This window comes from Neophocaena asiaeorientalis, unplaced genomic scaffold, assembly GCF_003031525.2.
Source record: "Neophocaena asiaeorientalis asiaeorientalis breed wild unplaced genomic scaffold, Neophocaena_asiaeorientalis_V1.1 scaffold430, whole genome shotgun sequence".
NCBI classification, from domain to species: domain Eukaryota; kingdom Metazoa; phylum Chordata; class Mammalia; order Artiodactyla; family Phocoenidae; genus Neophocaena; species Neophocaena asiaeorientalis.
Window position 1 is genome coordinate 3,567,964 of NW_020173691.1, and position 17,188 is coordinate 3,585,151.

Sequence of the window (17,188 nt, forward strand, 5' to 3'; positions counted from 1 at the left end):
GTTATTTATTGTTTGTTTGAAATTCAAATTTAAATGGGCATGCTGCCTTTTATTGGACAACTCTACGTGTAGGATAAAAGCCAGGGGCGTCATTTCTGATGCCATCACTGGTCCTTTGGCTCAGACCACAGTGCCCCTAGTATCAGTGAAGTGCAGCGAGATGGCTCAGACTGTTGGATGTGCTAAGGGTTGTCGGGCTGATCCTACTCTATAAAATCCCAAGTAACAAGAATATTTACTGTATCTCCTTTCATCTACGTGACTTTCAATGTTTCCCTTTATATGAGTGGCATTGAGTGGGAAACAGACATCAAGGAGTGTTTTCCCCACGATGCCTGGCTATCTCTGAATGTCTCTTGGCTTTTCTATGAACTTGAGCACCGAGGGTTAAGTGATCAGTTACTGCTCCCAAGGTTTCTGTCATCTGGTTCCAGGGTCAGAAGTGGACTTTCTGTGAAACTTATGAAACTATAGCTTTAGGCCTTCACTTGCATAGGTCTCTTCCAAGACCCTGTACCTAGTTTTGTATTATTTTTCTTAAAAAAGCACCCCCCCCCCAAAACAGTATAACCTTCAGGCTCCCTACAAACATGGATTCTATTCCCCCACCCCAACCCTTGTCCGGGAATAAGAAGTATAGCACACTAGCTCTAGAGAATTGCTGCTTTGAGTGATTTCCAGAAAAAAAAATGTCCAAATTGGCAAGGCAAATGTTTTGCATTTAGGCAAGTTTTGTTTACGTGTCTTAGGTCCCCGATAACCTGATTCATTTCAGTTATTGGCTTCTTTCCTTTTCCAGTGGTCACAGTTGTCACATTATGCTCTCAGGAAGACGGGGCAGGAATCCAAAGGTCAAACAGATTCTTAATATTTCCATTTCACTGGGCAGCCCTTAGTTCAACATCTCTGTTACCAGTTGTAGTTTATACCAATTTCAAAGCAAACTTCTGGCTCTCTAGGAGGAAGCAATAATGCCCTTTGATTGGGATCTTTAGATTATCCCTTCATTATCATGTTCCTTAATTTAACAGCTGCTTTCTGTGCTTGGCTCCAGTTGTCAAACCCCGCAGAGGACAGTAGACAACTCCCCTGGCCTTGCAGGACACCAGCAACATGGACACGAACCCTGAAGGTGGCCCCCAGGTTTCCTCAGATCTCCAAGAGTATTTTGAGCCCTACAAGTCCAGATGGCCTCGTTCTCTCTCTGGAGATATTTTCAGTTTCCTGTAGGTAGGGCTGGTGAGAGATTATGTTGGAGTCACCCACGGCCCCATCCTTTAACCTCATCTCTGTTTTTAGGTACTCTTATTCCCTTGGTGATCTCATCTTTTGTCATGGCTTTAAAAAGCATCCCAATGCTGGCAGTTCCCTGAGTTTATATCTGGGAAGTAATTGGAGGTTTTAGAGTGAAAAAAATGATGGGATTCAATACATGCTAAAAGGATCAGCTCAGAATTTCTGCTCTGAATTCAAAACTTACTCAATTCCCTACCTAGATGTCCTCTGGGCAACTCAGACATAATGTGTCCAAAACTGAACTCCTGTGCTTACCTCCCGATCTGCTCTTTCTGCAGTTTTCCATATCTCAGTCAATGGCAACGCCATCCTTCCAGATGCTTGGACCAAAACTCGTGGAACCATTTCTGATTCCTCTCTTAATCTCATATCCTGTGTTCAAATTATCTAAATAAAAATCTGTTAAATATTGTTTGTCTCTACCTTCCATATATATCCAGAATCTGATCAGTTCTTATCATCTTCATTGCAAATTGCCTAGTCTAAACCACCTCATCTTTCACTTGTTTGTGTCATAGCTTCCTACATGGTCTTCTTGCTTCTGTCATCACCCAACTTGAGTCTGTACTCAACATACCAGCCAGGGTAGTCCTTTCAATAGGTAAGTCAGAGTGTGCTATCCTTCACTCAAAAACTAATGGGAGCTTCCCACATCACTAGGAGTAAAAGCCCAAGTCCTATAACGGCCCACAATAGGTGGTACCCCTTGCTATTTCTCTGACTTTATATCTTCTAATACTTTACCCATCACTCACTCCACTCCAGCCATGTTGACCTCCATGCTGTTTTTCACGTAAGCTAGGGACATTCCCTATTCAGTGCCTGTCCACTTTCTACTATGTCTGCCTGGATTTATTTTCCTTCAGATTTTTTTTAAAGCATGCACCCTCAACTCCCTTAGGTATTTTCTCAAATGTCACTTTCTCAGTGATTATCCTATTTAAAATTGAAATCTCCCCCCATTCCTTATTCTCTGCTTTAATTTTTCTACATATCATTCATTACCTGTCACATATAATGTTTATTTTAATTTTTTATTATGTCTCCCCTAATTAAAATATCAGCTCCATGAAATCTGGGATTTTTATCTCTTTTGGTCGCTGTTGTGTTCCTAGCTCTTAGAATAGTGCCTGGCACAAGGGAGGCACTCAATAAGTATTAATTGAATAAATAAAACAGGATAAGAAAGCCTTAAACATTTGCTTAATGTGTCTACTCAGTAACTCTTAAAGGGTTCAAAAACACTCAACTTCTCTTTCTCTTCTATTTTTTTTTTCCCTTGCAGCTAAAACCTGATATCTCTGAGTCAGAACATTAAAGGAATTGTAGCGAGCTCTCCACAAATCTTGAATTGTATAATATTTACTGAACTCCAGGAAGATCTTGTATTCAGTACCAAGGATGGGATAAAGCCAGTGGTGATGATGGAGACATTTCTAGGATCTGTGCTCACTCACATCGATTTTTGTTCACTGAATACCTTTTTAAAGGTCTATTCATCAGAGTAGAGTTTCAGTCCTTCAAATATATTGAAGAGTCAGTATTTATATTCCTCCAAAGTCTGGTCAAAGGTAACTTTGACACAAAATTTTAAAAAAGGAAGAAACAAACAAAAATGGCAACTTTAACCAATTTGATAAAATTGACTGAAAACTCTAGGAAAATCATACCACCAAAACACTTTTTATCCACTGCTGGACAATAGCTGAATTTGCTGAGATGCTTTCCTGACCATCTTACCAAATAGGGTCACTGAGCCTGTGTAATCATCTGTCTTTTGTAGTCAAGAGAGGTATTAATACCCATGCCTCATACTCAATTGAAAACGACCAGATCCCTGGCAGGTTGTCTATTGCATGCTGAATCTGGGGTTCAATGTACTGAAATGTTTGACTACTTCTATTCAGAATTTGTCTAGTTCCCAAACATTCTAAGTTTATCTTTTTCCCCCAGTACTATGATGGGGTGAAAGTATGAGGTATCACAGAGATAATTTTGTTTCTTCATATTTTATTGAATTCTGTACAGAAATATCCACAATATATAAACACATACAGTTCAGTGAATTATCACAAAGTGAGCACAGATATGTAACAGTGCTCAAGAAAGCATATTCCCAGCACTCAGAAATCTTCCGATGCCCCCTCCCAAACACCACTCCCTCCCTCCTCCTCAAAAGCAATCACTATCCTCATTTCTAACACGGTAACTCTGTTGTCCCCCTTTTCCAGCTTTAGAGAAATGCAATCACTCCGTATGAATCTTAACTCTGGCTTCTTTTTCTCCATATTTTGTTTGAGAAATTTATCCATGTTGTTGAATATAGCTGTAGTTTATTCACAGTTATTGCTTTATAGTACCCTACGGTATGAATTTACCACCATTTATTGTTTCTAGTATTTTGTTTCTACATATCATGATGCTCTGGATACCCTTGTTCATTGAATCTGAAAGTCTTCAGGTTTCATAGGGGAACTGAAAACATTTACATTTATTGTCCTGATACTTGGCCTTGTTTCCAAAAACATTGTTACATTGTGTTTCTCTATTACAGTGAAGTCCCAAACACCAGTTTTTAATTCCTCCTGTGACCTTGAAACATTCTTTGAACTGGCACATAGTAGATACTCAATAAATAACTGCAATAAATAACTGCTGATTAAATGACATGAATAGATGGCTGGCTGGATGGAATGGAATGGTACTGGTCTGCTAAGGGAGGTGACTCGAGGACCCCCCCAAAGAAGTCTCTTAAGTAAGGAAGCAGCTGCTTGTTTTTCTGGTTGAGTGTTCACTCCATATATTGAGCTAATTGTGGTCATGCACTCAAAGAGAGTTGGAATGCCTTCTTTTTTGCCTCTTGGCTAGCAGGGCAGTGTTGTTCCCTCCCCAAAACATCCAGTTTTTCAAAGAAGATTCTTTACTTGCAAGATAGTTTTCCCTATTTCCTCCATTCTTTTTCCTTCTCTACCCTCTGAGGACAGTCTGTGTCTCCCAAGTGATTTTCTACAGCTCTGTGATGCCTAATAAGAGTGTAGAGAATGAGATGGGGAAGAAATGACAGAAAGACTAGAGAAAAGAATTAACTAGTGAGGCTAAGTGGAGTTACTCAATAATGCAATATAGGAAAAAGGAAAGGATTGAGAATAAAAGCTGAATGGACAGAGTGGAGAGGGAGAATTTGGGCTGAGAGTCAGCCAATGAGAGATTCCAGAAGCAATGGAGTTGAGTACTAAGAAGAGAAAAGCAGATATAAAAGTGTTGCCAGGACACATGCATTGGCTCACATTAAATATCATTTAAGAAATGTAAAGAATGTAGTTCTATTTTCTTTTCTACAATGTTCTTTGAAAAGGTCACCTCTCAAATCACAAGTCTTTGCTTTTGATAAGGTAGGAATAATGGGCCACTGTTATCTGCTCTGTCATTGTGAAAAGTCCTCCAGGAATAATGACAGATAGCCAGCCGCTATGCTGAGTTTCAATGTTGCATGCTTTCATTTGTTATTATTGCTGCATGGATGTTTTAAAGGGAATTTTTTGAAGACAGCCATCTCTAATAGGAACTACTAGCCTGATACCATTTTAATCAGTTTTACTTTGGAAAGGAAGAACGTTAATGGTTTGGAGGATGTAGAAGCGTAGCCCATAATGGAGAAACATCACGTAGAAGCATCCAGAGGTAAGTAAATCATGAATAGAAGGCAAAAATACATCCATGTGGTTGCAACAGAGAGCAAACTATGGTTAGTCAGTGCACTAAAGTTAGCATTTCAGTAGAGGAGGAAAATCCTGCCAAGCTGTGCTTTCCATCCCCACATTTCTGGAGGGTTAGAAGTTCTTTTCCCCCCCAAGGGCGACACTTCTGCCAGGGCCACGACAAAGAGTCTCATTTCACTATGTTCTATGGCTCCTGTCTGGACACTTTGGGTTTCTTGTTTTCAGGGACAATAGGCAACAAGTGGAGTCACCATCTTGGCAGAGTAACTGGCTCTCATCAGCACTGGAGGCTCAGCTGCAGAGAGGAAGAGTGTGGCATCCGAGTGATTCCACCTGGGTGTCCATTGTACCTGCCCCACTGTGATGGTGAATGGACAAGTGCAGCACCCCTCACCTGATAAGGGCATGGTGACCAGGGGCCCAGATCCCTCAGAGATGAGAATCTAGTGTATGCCACCAGATAAGCCGTAATACCAGCTGAGATGCTGCCTGGGGTGGGGAGATTCTAGACTGGATAATGGAGAAAAGAGATGATGAGTATCAGTTACATCTCCAAGACCAGGTGCAGGAGCAGGGGCTATGCTTCACCCCAATGACTTTTCATCTTAGTTTTCCACAGGAAGAGATGCTTGGTTAGAGTGATGGAAAAACTGCTCCCCCATGTATTTGAGGAAGTGGATCCAACTGACACAAGGGATAGATTGTGGTGGACACATAGATGTGCACCCCAAAACCTCCTTCTGAGAGGGACATGTCTCTGGCTACTATCCTCAGCAGACAGCCTGTGGTTCTCAGCCCCTTCAAGGACTAACTCAGCTGCAGAGAGCTGCCTTACCTAAGGTCATCCCCTCCCTTGGGGGGCCCACAAACAATGACTGATGGAAGTAGGAGTGTAAAAGCTCACCCATTTTAGCCCTGGGTGGGATAACTGACAGGTTGTGGAGCTCCCTGTGGGGTTGGCTAAGGCCGTCCAGTCTGTCAGGTCTGTATCACAATCTGTATTTCTTCTGCTCAATCCTACTTTTCCCTCCACTCCCTTCCACAGGTGTTGGTCCCAAGGGAACACTCTGTATCCTGCACACTAAGCTCTATATCAGGTCTGCTGCCGGACCACCCAACCTATAACAGTGCTATACGACCAAGGGGATTTTTGTGGGGTTAAAACTAGGAAAGAGTATGAAAGCTGAGAATTTTTAATTTTTTTTATTTTTAGCAGATGCAGTGTTCTGAGAGAGGAATTAACATGATTAAACTTGGTGGCCAAGAAATATGATTCTTGTTGTTGTGTTGGAAGATCTGGATGTGTAAGAGGCTAAAATATAAAACAGACTGGGAATCTGTTTCAGGAGTCTAAGAATGAAATCCACAGGCTAACAGAGGGCTGTAGCTGGAGGGAAAGAATATACTTACTTTTCAGAAGAGAATTGGAAAGATTTGCTGTCGACCTGGATATGAGGAAGAAGACAAGCTGGCTAGAATATATATTGATTCCAAAGTTGAGAGCAGAGGTGGTCTGAGCATACCACTGATAGGAACAGACAAAATGGAAAAGGGTTTGACGAAGAGGATAATACCCTCAACTTTTAACATCTCTAATTTAAAATGTCGACAAGATATTTAAGTGGAAATTTCTTCATGTTGGGAGCCATCTTAATTATCCAGTCCTATGGAAGGACTTTGTATGCAGTGGTGCAGGCTGTGCCAGCACTAGGGCATCATGTTCACAGCTGAACGGAAGCTGAGCTCTAGCCTGAACGGGGCTGCATTTGCCCAGAGGAAGAGAAAGAGGAAGGGGTGTGTTTTCTGTCTGATTCATGTAAAGGTGTTGTATGAACTAATCAGGGCCCTGGCCATTGTCTTGAAATCAGAGAGAGATAGGTTGTGATGTCTGATGAAATGCATGCATTTGATTTAGACTAGAGATGGAAAGTTCATGAAGGAGAAAAGGCTTTAATAAGTTAGATTTCAGAAGGGTCAGGGATTAGGCAAGACATTTAAACCTTCTAGTATTATATTCCTTATTCGTGTGGTAGGATAGTTAACTTCTCTGGACTACCTGACAGTTTCCTCATACCTAGGTATGGTAACTAAATGAGATATTTGGCAAGGCAGAGAAAGGTGGTGGTGGCTGTAAGCCTAATAAAGTGCGAGACTTATGCTAAGAAGTGATTGTTTAAGCAGTGACAATGCTTAACCTTATAGATATTTTACTCTGAAACTGGACAAGGCAGGTCAATTTCCTTCGTCCATCCTTGAATGCGCAGGGTCTAATTTTTCTGGCATATCCACTAGATGGGGGGCAGAAGGCCCAGTGGCCTTCAAGGGGAAAATGTGGGGCTCTTGGGAGCAAAGGCATGACATGGACAGATCAAAAGTGCTGCTTTGTCACTGTGGATCTGAGGAATTACTGGGGGGTATGTACCAGCTGGTCAGCATTGTTTATTGAAAACAGTAAGATTGATGATTTGCACCTGATCTCAGTCAGCCCTCAAGGGCTCTGTGAATATGGTGGTTACGGAGCAGGACTATGCTTTAGTGACCAACAGGGTATATGAAGTCCAGGCTGAGAGCTCATGATTGGCTCACTGCTGCAAAGGTGTTCTATGCACACATTAGTTGTTTTGTTTTTTTTTTTAAGATTTTTTGATGTGGACCATTTTTGAAAATCTTTATTGAAATTGTTACAATATTGCTTCTGTTTTATGTTTTGGTTTTTGGGTCCCGAGGCATGTGGGATCTTAGCTCCCCAACCAGGGATCGAACCTCCACCCCCTGCACTGGAAGGGGAAGTCATAACCATTGGGCTGCAAGGGAAGTCCCCTTTAGTTGTTCTTTTTAAAAAATAATTTAAGAATTTTATTGAGGTGATGTTGGCGTATAACATTGTGTATTTCATGTGAACAATATATTTCTACTTCTGTTTGCCACCAAAAATTTAGTTTTCATCTGTAACCATATAGTTGATGCCCTTTACTTATTTCGCCCTCCCCCACAGCTCTTCCCCTATGGCGACCACTACTCTGTTCTTTGTTTGTCTTTGTCAATATATCTCTTTACTTTTAATGTAACATTTGTTCAATTTACGGAACTAATTTTTTTAAATATCTTTATTGGAGTATAATTGCTTTACAATGGTGTGTTAGTTTCTGCTTTATAACAAAGGGAATCAGCTATACATATACATATATCCCCATATCTCCTCCCTCTTGCGTCTCCCTCCCATCCTCTCTATCCCACCCATCTAGGTGGTCACAAAGCACGGAGCTGGTCTCCCTGTGCTATGTGACTGCTTCCCACTAGCCATCTATTTTACATTTGGTAGTGTACATATGTCCATATCACTCTCTCACTTTGTCCCAGCTTACCCTTCCCCATCCCCATGTCCTCAAGTCCGTTCTCTAAGTCTGTGTCTTTATTCCTGTCCTGCTCCTAGGTTCATCAGAACTATTTTTTTTTTCTTTTTTTAGATTCCATATATATGTGTTAGCATATGGTATTTGTTTTTCTCTTTCTGACTTACTTCACTCTGTATGACAGACTCTGGGTCCTTCCACCTCACTGCAAATAATTCAATTTTGTTTCTTTTTCTGGCTGAGTAATATTCCATTGTATATATGTGCCACATCTTCTTTATCCATTCATCTGTCGATGGACACTTAGGTTGCTTCCATGTCCTGGCTATTGTAAATAGAGCTGTAATGAACATTGTGGTACATGATTGTGAATTATGGTTTTCTCAGCGTGTATGCCTAGTAATGGGATTTCTGGGTCATATGGTAGCTCTATTTTTAGTTTTTTAAGGAACCTCCATACTGTTCTCCATAGTGGCTGTATCAATTTACATTCCCACCAACAGTGCAAGAGGGTTCCCTTTTCTCCACACCTTCTCCAGCATTTATTGTTTGTACATTTTTGGATGATGGCCATTCTGACCATGTGAGGTGATACCTCATTGTAGTTTTGATTTGCATTTCTCTAATGATTAGTGATGTTGAGCATCCTTTAATGTGTTTGTTGGTAATCTGCATATTTTCTTTGGAGAGATGTCTGTTTAGATCTTCTGCCCATTTTTGGATTGGGTTGTTTGGTTTTTTGATATTGAGCTGCATGAGCTGCTTGTATATTTTGGAGATTATTCCTTTGTCACTTGCTTTGTTTGCAAATGTCTCCTCCCATTCTGAGGGTTGTCTTTTTGTCTTGCTTATGGTTTATGATTTCCTTTGCTAGGCTTTGAAGTTTCATTAGGTCCCATTTGTTTATTTTTGTTTTTATTTCCATTTCTCTAGGAGGTGGGTCAAAAAGGTCTTGCTGTGATTTATGTCAAAGAGTGTTCTTCCTATGTTTTCCTCTAAGAGTTTTATGGTGTCTGGCCTTACATTTAGGTCTTTAATCCATTTTGAGTTTATTTTTGTGTATGGTGATAGGAAGTGTTCAAATTTCATTCTTTTACATGTAGCTGTCCAGTTTTTCCAGCACCACTTATTGAAGAGGCTGTCTTTTCTCTATTGTATAGTCTTGCCTCTTTTATCAAAGATAAGGTGACCATAGGTGCGTGGGTTTATCTTTGGGCTTTCTATCCTGTTCCATTGATCTGTATTTCTGTTTTTGTGCCGTACCCATACTGTCTTGATTACTGTAGCTTTGTAGTATAGTCTGAAGACAGGGAGCCTGATTCCTCCAGCTCTGTTTTCTTTCTCAAGATTGCTTTGGCTATTTGGGATCTTTTGTGTTTCCATACAAATCGTGAATTTTTTTGTTCTAATTCTGTGAAAAATGCCATTGGTAGCTTGATAGGGATTGCATTGAATCTGTCGATTGCTTTTGGTAGTATAGTCATTTTCACAATGTTGATTCTTCCAATCCAAGAACATGGTATATCTCTCCATCTGTTTGTACCCTCTTTAATATCTTTCATCAGTGTCTTATAGTTTTCAGTATACAGGTCTTTTGTCTTCTTAGGTATGTTGATTCCTAGGTATTTTATTCTTTTTGTTGCAGTGGTAAATGGGAGTGTTTCCTTAATTTCTCTTTTGGGTTTTTCATCATTAGTGTATAGGAATGCAAGAGATTTCTGCACATTAATTTTGCATCCTGCTACTTCACCAAATTCATTGATTAACTCTAGTAGTCTCTGGTAGCATCTTTAGGATTCTCTATATATAGTATCATGTCATCTGCAAACAGTGACAGCTTTACTTCTTCTTTTCTGATTTGGATTCCATTTATTTCTTTTTCTTCTCTGAATTTCTTCTCTGTCCTTGTCCTTAGAGGAAATGGTTTTCATTTTTAACCATTTAGGACGATGTTGGCTGTGTTTTTGTCATATATGGCCTTTATTATGTTGAGGTAGGTTCCCTCTATGCCTACTTTCTGGAGATTTTTTATCATAAACGGGTGTTGAATTTTGTCAAAAGCTTTTTCTGCATCTATTGAGATTATCATATGGTTTTTATCCTTCAGTTTGTTAATATGGTTTATCACATTGATTGATTTGCGTATATTGAAGAATCCTTGCATTCCTGGGATAAAGCCCGCTTGATCATAGTGTATGATCCTTTTAAGGTGCTGTTGGATTCTGTTTGATCGTATTTTGTTGAGGGTTTCTGCATCTATGTTCATCAGTGATATTGGCCTGTAGTTTTCTTTCTTTGTGACATCTTTTTCTGGTTTTGGTATCAGGGTGATGGTGGCTTTGTAGAATTAGTTTGGGAGTGTTCCTCCCTCTGCTATATTTTGGAAGAGTTTGAGAAGGATAGGTGTTAGCTCTTCTCTAAATGTTCGATAGAATTCACCTGTGAATCCATTTGGTCCTGGGCTTTTGATTGTTGGAAGATTTTTAATCACAGTTTCAATTTCAGTGCTTGTGACTGGTCTGTTTATATTTTCTATTTCTTCCTGGTTCAGTCTCAGAAGGTTGTACTTTTCTAAGAATTTGTCCATTTTTTCAAGGTTGTCCATTTTATTGGCATATAGTTTCTTGTAGTAATCTCTCATGATCCTTTGTATTTCTGCTGTGTCAGTTGGTCCTTTTCCTTTTTGATTTCTAATTGTATTGATTTGAGTCTTCTCCCTTTTATTCTTGATGTTTCTGGCTAAAGTTTTATCAATTTTGTTTATCTTCTCAAAGAACCAGCTTTTAGTTTTATTGATCTTTGTTGTTGTTTCCTTCCTTTCTTTTTTATTTATTTCTGATCTGATTTTTATGATTTCTTTCCTTCTGCTAACTTTGGGTTTTTTCTTTTTATTCTGCTTTCTATAATTGCCTGAGGTGTAAGGTTAGGTTGTTTATTTGAGATGTTTCTTGTTTCTTGAGGTAGGATTGTATTGCTATAAACTTCCCTCTTAGAACTGCTTTTGCTGCATCCCATAGGTTTTGGGTCATTGTGTTCTCATTGTCCTTTGTTTCTAGGTATTTGTTGATTTCCTCTTTGATTTCTTCATTATTTAGTAGTGTATTGTTTAACCTCCATGTGTTTGTATTTTTTACCATTTTTTTCCTGTAATTGATATCTAGTCTCATAGTGGTGTGGTCAGAAAAGATACTTGATAAGATTTCAATTTTCTTGAATTTACCAAGGCTTGATTTGTGACCCAAGATATGATCTACCCTGAAGAATGTTCCATGAGCACTTGAGAAGAAAGTGTATTCTATTGTTTTTGGATGGAAGGTCCTATAAATATCAATTAAGTCCATCTTGTTTAATGTGTCATTTAAAGCTTGTGTTTCCTTATTTATTTTCATTTTGGATGATCTGTCCATTGGTGAAAGTGGGGTGTTAAAATCCCCTAGTATGATTGTGTTACTGTCGATTTCCCCTTTTATGGCTGTTAGCATTTTCCTTATGTATTGAGGTGCTCCTATGTTATAACAATTTACAATTGTTATATCTTTTTCTTGGATTGATCTCTTGATCGTTATGTAGTGTCCTTCTTTGTCCCTTGTAATAGTCTTTATTTGAAAGTCTGTTTTATCTGATATGAGAATTGTTACTCCAGCTTTCTTTGCTTTCCATTTGCATGGAATATCTTTTTCCATCTGCTCACTTTCAGTCTGTATGTGTCCCTAAGTCTGAAGTGGGTTTCTTGTAGACAACATATACATGGGTTTTGTTTTTGTATCCATTCAGCCAGTCTATATGTTCTTTTTGTTTGTTTGTTTTTTTGCAGTATGCAGACCTCTCACTGTTGTGGCCTCTCCCGTTGCGGAGCACAGGCTCTGGATGCGCAGGCTCAGCGGCCATGGCTCATGGGCCCAGCTGCTCCGTGGCATTTGGGATCTTCCCGGACTGGGGCACGAACCTGTGTCCCCTGCATCGGCAGGTGGACTCTCAACCACTGCGCCACCAGGTAAGCCCAGTCTATATGTTTTGATTGGAGCATTTAATCCATTTACATTTAAGGTAATTATCAATATGTATGTTCCTATTACCATTTTCTTAAATGTTTTTTGTTTCTCTAGGTCGTTTCCTCCTCTTGTGTTTCCTGCCTAGAGAAGTTCCTTTAGCATTTATTGTAAGCATTTGTTGTAAAACTGGTTTGGTTGTGCTGAATTCTCTTAGCTTTTGCTTGTCTGTAAAGGTTTTAATCTCTCCATTAAATCTGAATGAGATCCTTGCTGGGTAGAGTAATCTTGCTTGTAGGTTTTTCCCTTTCATCACTTTAAATATGTCCTGTCACTGTCTTCTGGCTTTGTAGAGTTTGTGCTGACAGATCAGCTGTTAACCTTACGGGGATTCCCTTGTATGTTATTTGTTGCTTTTCCCTTGCTGCTTTTAATATTTTTTCTTTGTATTTAATTTTTGATAGTTTAATTAATGTGTGTCTTGGCATGTTTCTCCTTGGATTTGTCCTGTATGGGACTCTCTGTGCTTCCTGGACTTGATTGACTATTTCCTTTCCCATATTAGGGAAGTTTTCACCTATAATCTCTTCACATATTTTCTCAGTCCCTTTCTTTTTCTCTTCTTCTCTTCATTCTTCTTCCCCTATAATTCGAATGTTTAATGTTGTCCCAGAGGTCTCTGAGCCTGTCCTCAATTCTTTTCATTCTTTTTTCTGTATTCTGCTCTGTGGTGGTTATTTCCAGTCCTTTATCTTCCAGGTCACTTATCCGTTCTTCTGCCTCAGTTATTCTGCTGTTGATTCCTTCTAGAGAATTTTTAGTTTCATTTATTTTGTTGTTCATCATTGTTTGTTTGCTCTTTAGTTTTTCTAGGTCCTTGTTAAACATTTCTTGTATTTTCTCCATTGTATTTCCAAGCGTTTGGATCATCTTTACTATCATTACTCTGAATTCTTTTTCAGGTAGATGCCTATTTCCTTTTCATTTGTTTGGGCTCCTGAGTTTTTACCTTTCTCCTTCATCTGCTGCATACTTCTCTGTCTTCTCATTTTGCTTAACTTACTGTGTTTGGGGTCTCCTTTTTGCAGGCTGCAGGTTCATAGTTCCCATTGTTTTTGGTGTTTGCCCCCAGTGGCTAAAGTTTGTTCAGTGGGCTGTGTAGGCTTCCTGGTAGAGGGGACTGGTGCCTGTGTTCTGGTGGGTGGGGCTGGATCTTGTCTTTCTGGTGGACAGGGCTGTGTTCTGTGGTGCGTTTTGGGGTTCTGTGAACTTATTATGATTTTAGGCAGCCTCTCTGCTAATGCGTGTGGTTGTGTTCCTGTCTTGCTAGTTGTTTGGCAGGGGGTGTCCAGCACTGGAGCTTGCTGGTCATTGAGTGGAGCTGTGTCTTAGCTCTAAGATGGAGATCTCTGGGAGAGCTCTCACTGATTGATATTACGTGAGGCCAGGAGGTCTCTGGTGGTGCAATGTCTTGGACTCGGCTCTCCCACATCAGAGGCTTAGGACTGACACCAGGCCAGAGCACCAAGACCCTGTCAGCCACACGGCTTAGGGAAGGCTTCAGCAAAACAGAAACCTCTTGAATGGAATGCATGCCTGTAGAAACCCTCTGCTACTCTGTTCTTTGTGTGTTTGTTTTTGTTCTGTTTGGTTTGGTCCTTTGTTTATTGTTTATATATTTCACATGAGTGAAATCTTTTGGTATTTTTCTTTCTCCATCTGATTTATTTCACTTAGCATAATATCCTCAGGGTCCACCCATGTTGCAAATGGCAAGATTTCAGCTTTTTTATGGCTGAGTAATATTTCATTGTATACATACACCACATCTTCTTTATCCATCAGTGGTTCTTGATGAAGAAAGAAGCACTCCCTGGTATGGCCTTCCAAAGAGAGGACAACTGGAGCACAGGCCTGGCTCCTCCAGACCCCTTGCTGTGATGCACAGCTTTACTTGAATGCTGTGGCTATATTTTATCCTTTGCTTAAATAGTGTCATTTTGAATCCTGTCTGTTGCTATAATTAGTGCAGGACATCAATAATTAAATTAATTTGCATAAATTAGATGGCTACTTGGTGTGTTTTGTGCATAGTTGATGCCCTCATAATGTCAATTTTTTACTTCCCTTATAATTTCAACATACCATTTTCTTTGCTTGTCTCCCTTTTCCTCTCAGAGATTCTAACTCTTCTTGCTCATTAGATATAGGAGCAAATCCCCTTACACATACCTTTTGAATTGTATTGATTTGAAAAAGGTAGAAAAGAACAGAGGAAATTAAAAATGCTCTGCAATATCACTGACCAAATATAATCACTATTAAGATATTTTCACAAATATTTCCAGTTTTTATTCTACAAATAAGACTCTCAGCATTCCCTTCTCCCTCCCTTAGTCTATTGTTTTATAATTTTGGACGCGCCATGGTCCTATGATGAACCATAAAAGCTGGCAGACTTATTAATAACAATCATTGTTTTCTTATTGGAAGGTTGAGATAGACATGTGTAAATTGCTATAGATTCAAAATTGTTTTTTGCTACTCTGAAACCAAGGTTCTGTATTCTCACATCTTGGACACTGAGTACATATGCACTGGGATTTTCCAAAAGGTTGCAGACTTTGCCCCAAACAGCAAAGGAAACCGACCGCAGGCATAGCGCATCTTATAAATGATCTCATTTAATCCGCACAGTGCTTTCATGAGATTGGTTGTGTTTTACCTTCATGTTACTGATGAGGGAACTGAAGCCAGGAGGTGCTAATTGTCTCAGTTAAAGTAGCCCAGCTGCTAAATGACTCTGCCTTTGAAGAATAGCCAGTCATTGACATCTTCATCGCCATCACCTCTGTCTGATCCACCATAGTCTCTTGTTTGACCTACTGTAATAGCTCCCTAACTGCTACTTTCACCTTAGCCCTTGTGTCATGGCCAAAGTGAGCCTTAAAAAATATATATAAGGAAGATCATGTCATTTCTCTGCTTAAATCTAACTTCGCTGACAGATCCCTCAGAGTAAAATCCAAAGTAATTACTATGGTCTGTAACGCCCTATATGATTTGCACTCTCTCTCCGCCCGCCCCCGGCCCCCCGCCTTGTTCCCAATCATCCCAATCTCCATGCCTACCTCTCTCCCTCTCACTCTCTGGACACAGTCCCATTTTCCACACATGGTTGCTGTATTTATACCTCAGGGCTCTTGCACCTGCTATATCTATTCTGCCTGAAATCTACCACTTCATTCCCATCTCTGCTTCAATGTCACCTCCTCTTCAAACCCTTCCCCCAGCACCCTATATAAAATGGCACCCTCTCCAAGTCTGCTTTATCATTTTCATCGTATTTATTGCCACCTGACATTTATTTATCTTTATCTTCATTTGTTTATTTCCTCTCTTTTTGTGCAAGAACATGAGCTGCTTGAGAGTGAGAACTTAGCTTTATTTATTGTTCTATCTCTAGGTCCAAAGCAGGGCCTGGCCCACTAAAGAAAAATTGATAGAGTGATAGAAGGGAAGGAACAGGAATTCCAATGCCTACCTTCATCCTGGGTCCTGGTATATCTTCTATGCATGTTGAATACCTCAGAGCTACTTAAAGGAAGGAACATATAGTAAATACCAGTGATACAGTCAACATTTCTATCAGTCTACTTTTCCTGTTGCTTGATGAGATTAGAATGACAAATGAATCAAGACCAGAGTCCTTCCTCAGACCTTTCCAGCATTTACTCTTCCTCACTCTCAGGAAATAAGGCAATGCATAGAGAAAACAGCATTTATAATAATGAATTCATAGGAAAGAGATGAAGAGATAATCTTATCTGGTGAAGTGAACTGGCCTTTGGGGTCATAGGACCCTAGTTCTGCTGTGTAGCTTAGAGCAAGTTTTTTGTACCCTTCCTTATGCTCAGTTTTCTCATTTTTAAAATGGGGTTATAGAGGCAGGACAGGAATAAAGACATAGATGTAGAGAATGGACTTGAGACGTGGGGAGGGGGAAGGATAAGCTGGGATGAAGTGAGAGAGTGGCATGGACATATATACACTACCAAATGTAAAATAGATAGCTCGTGGGAAGCAGCTGCATCGCCTGAGGAGATCAGCTCGGTGCTTTGTGACCACCTAGAGAGGTGGGATAGGGAGGGTGGGAGGGAGACGCAAGAGGGAGGGGATAGGGGGATATATGTATACATATAGCTGATGCACTTGCTATACAGCAGATGCTAACACACCATTGTAAAGCAATTATAGTCCAATAAAGATGTTAAAAAATAAAATAAAATAAAATAAAATGGGGTTAATCACCTTTCCTTAGAGTCATAGACGAGTCTGGTTCTAAGTAAAAAAAAGCCAAAGGAACAGTTTTCTCACAAAATCTTGTGAGGATTTTGAAAGAGTTAGAGACTCCATCTTTGAGACTGAAGTAACAAAACATAGCAACGAGAAATCAAAAGTAAAAGACAATTTAGCCCAGTGGTTTAGCTACTCTACCTTAGCAGGTAGATGCATGCTTATAGCTTTAGGAAATGGTGACCCCACTGACACAGATGTTACCTCTTGATGGCTGGTCCTGGGGTGGCCACAAGGGGAATTCACACAACTTCAGAGGCAAGGAAGGGAGCCGCCACCATATCCATCTCCCCAGCCCATTCTTCTTCTTCTCCTTCATCCTCTCCTTCCCACCTCCTCCCCCTCCTCCTTTTTCATGTAGGCATGAGATTCCTTGTCTAGGACCTAGGCTGCATTGGTGGGGAGGTAGACATAATACATCAACTGTAATGTTTTATTTTTTTTAATTTTTTCAATATTTTAATGTATTTTTATT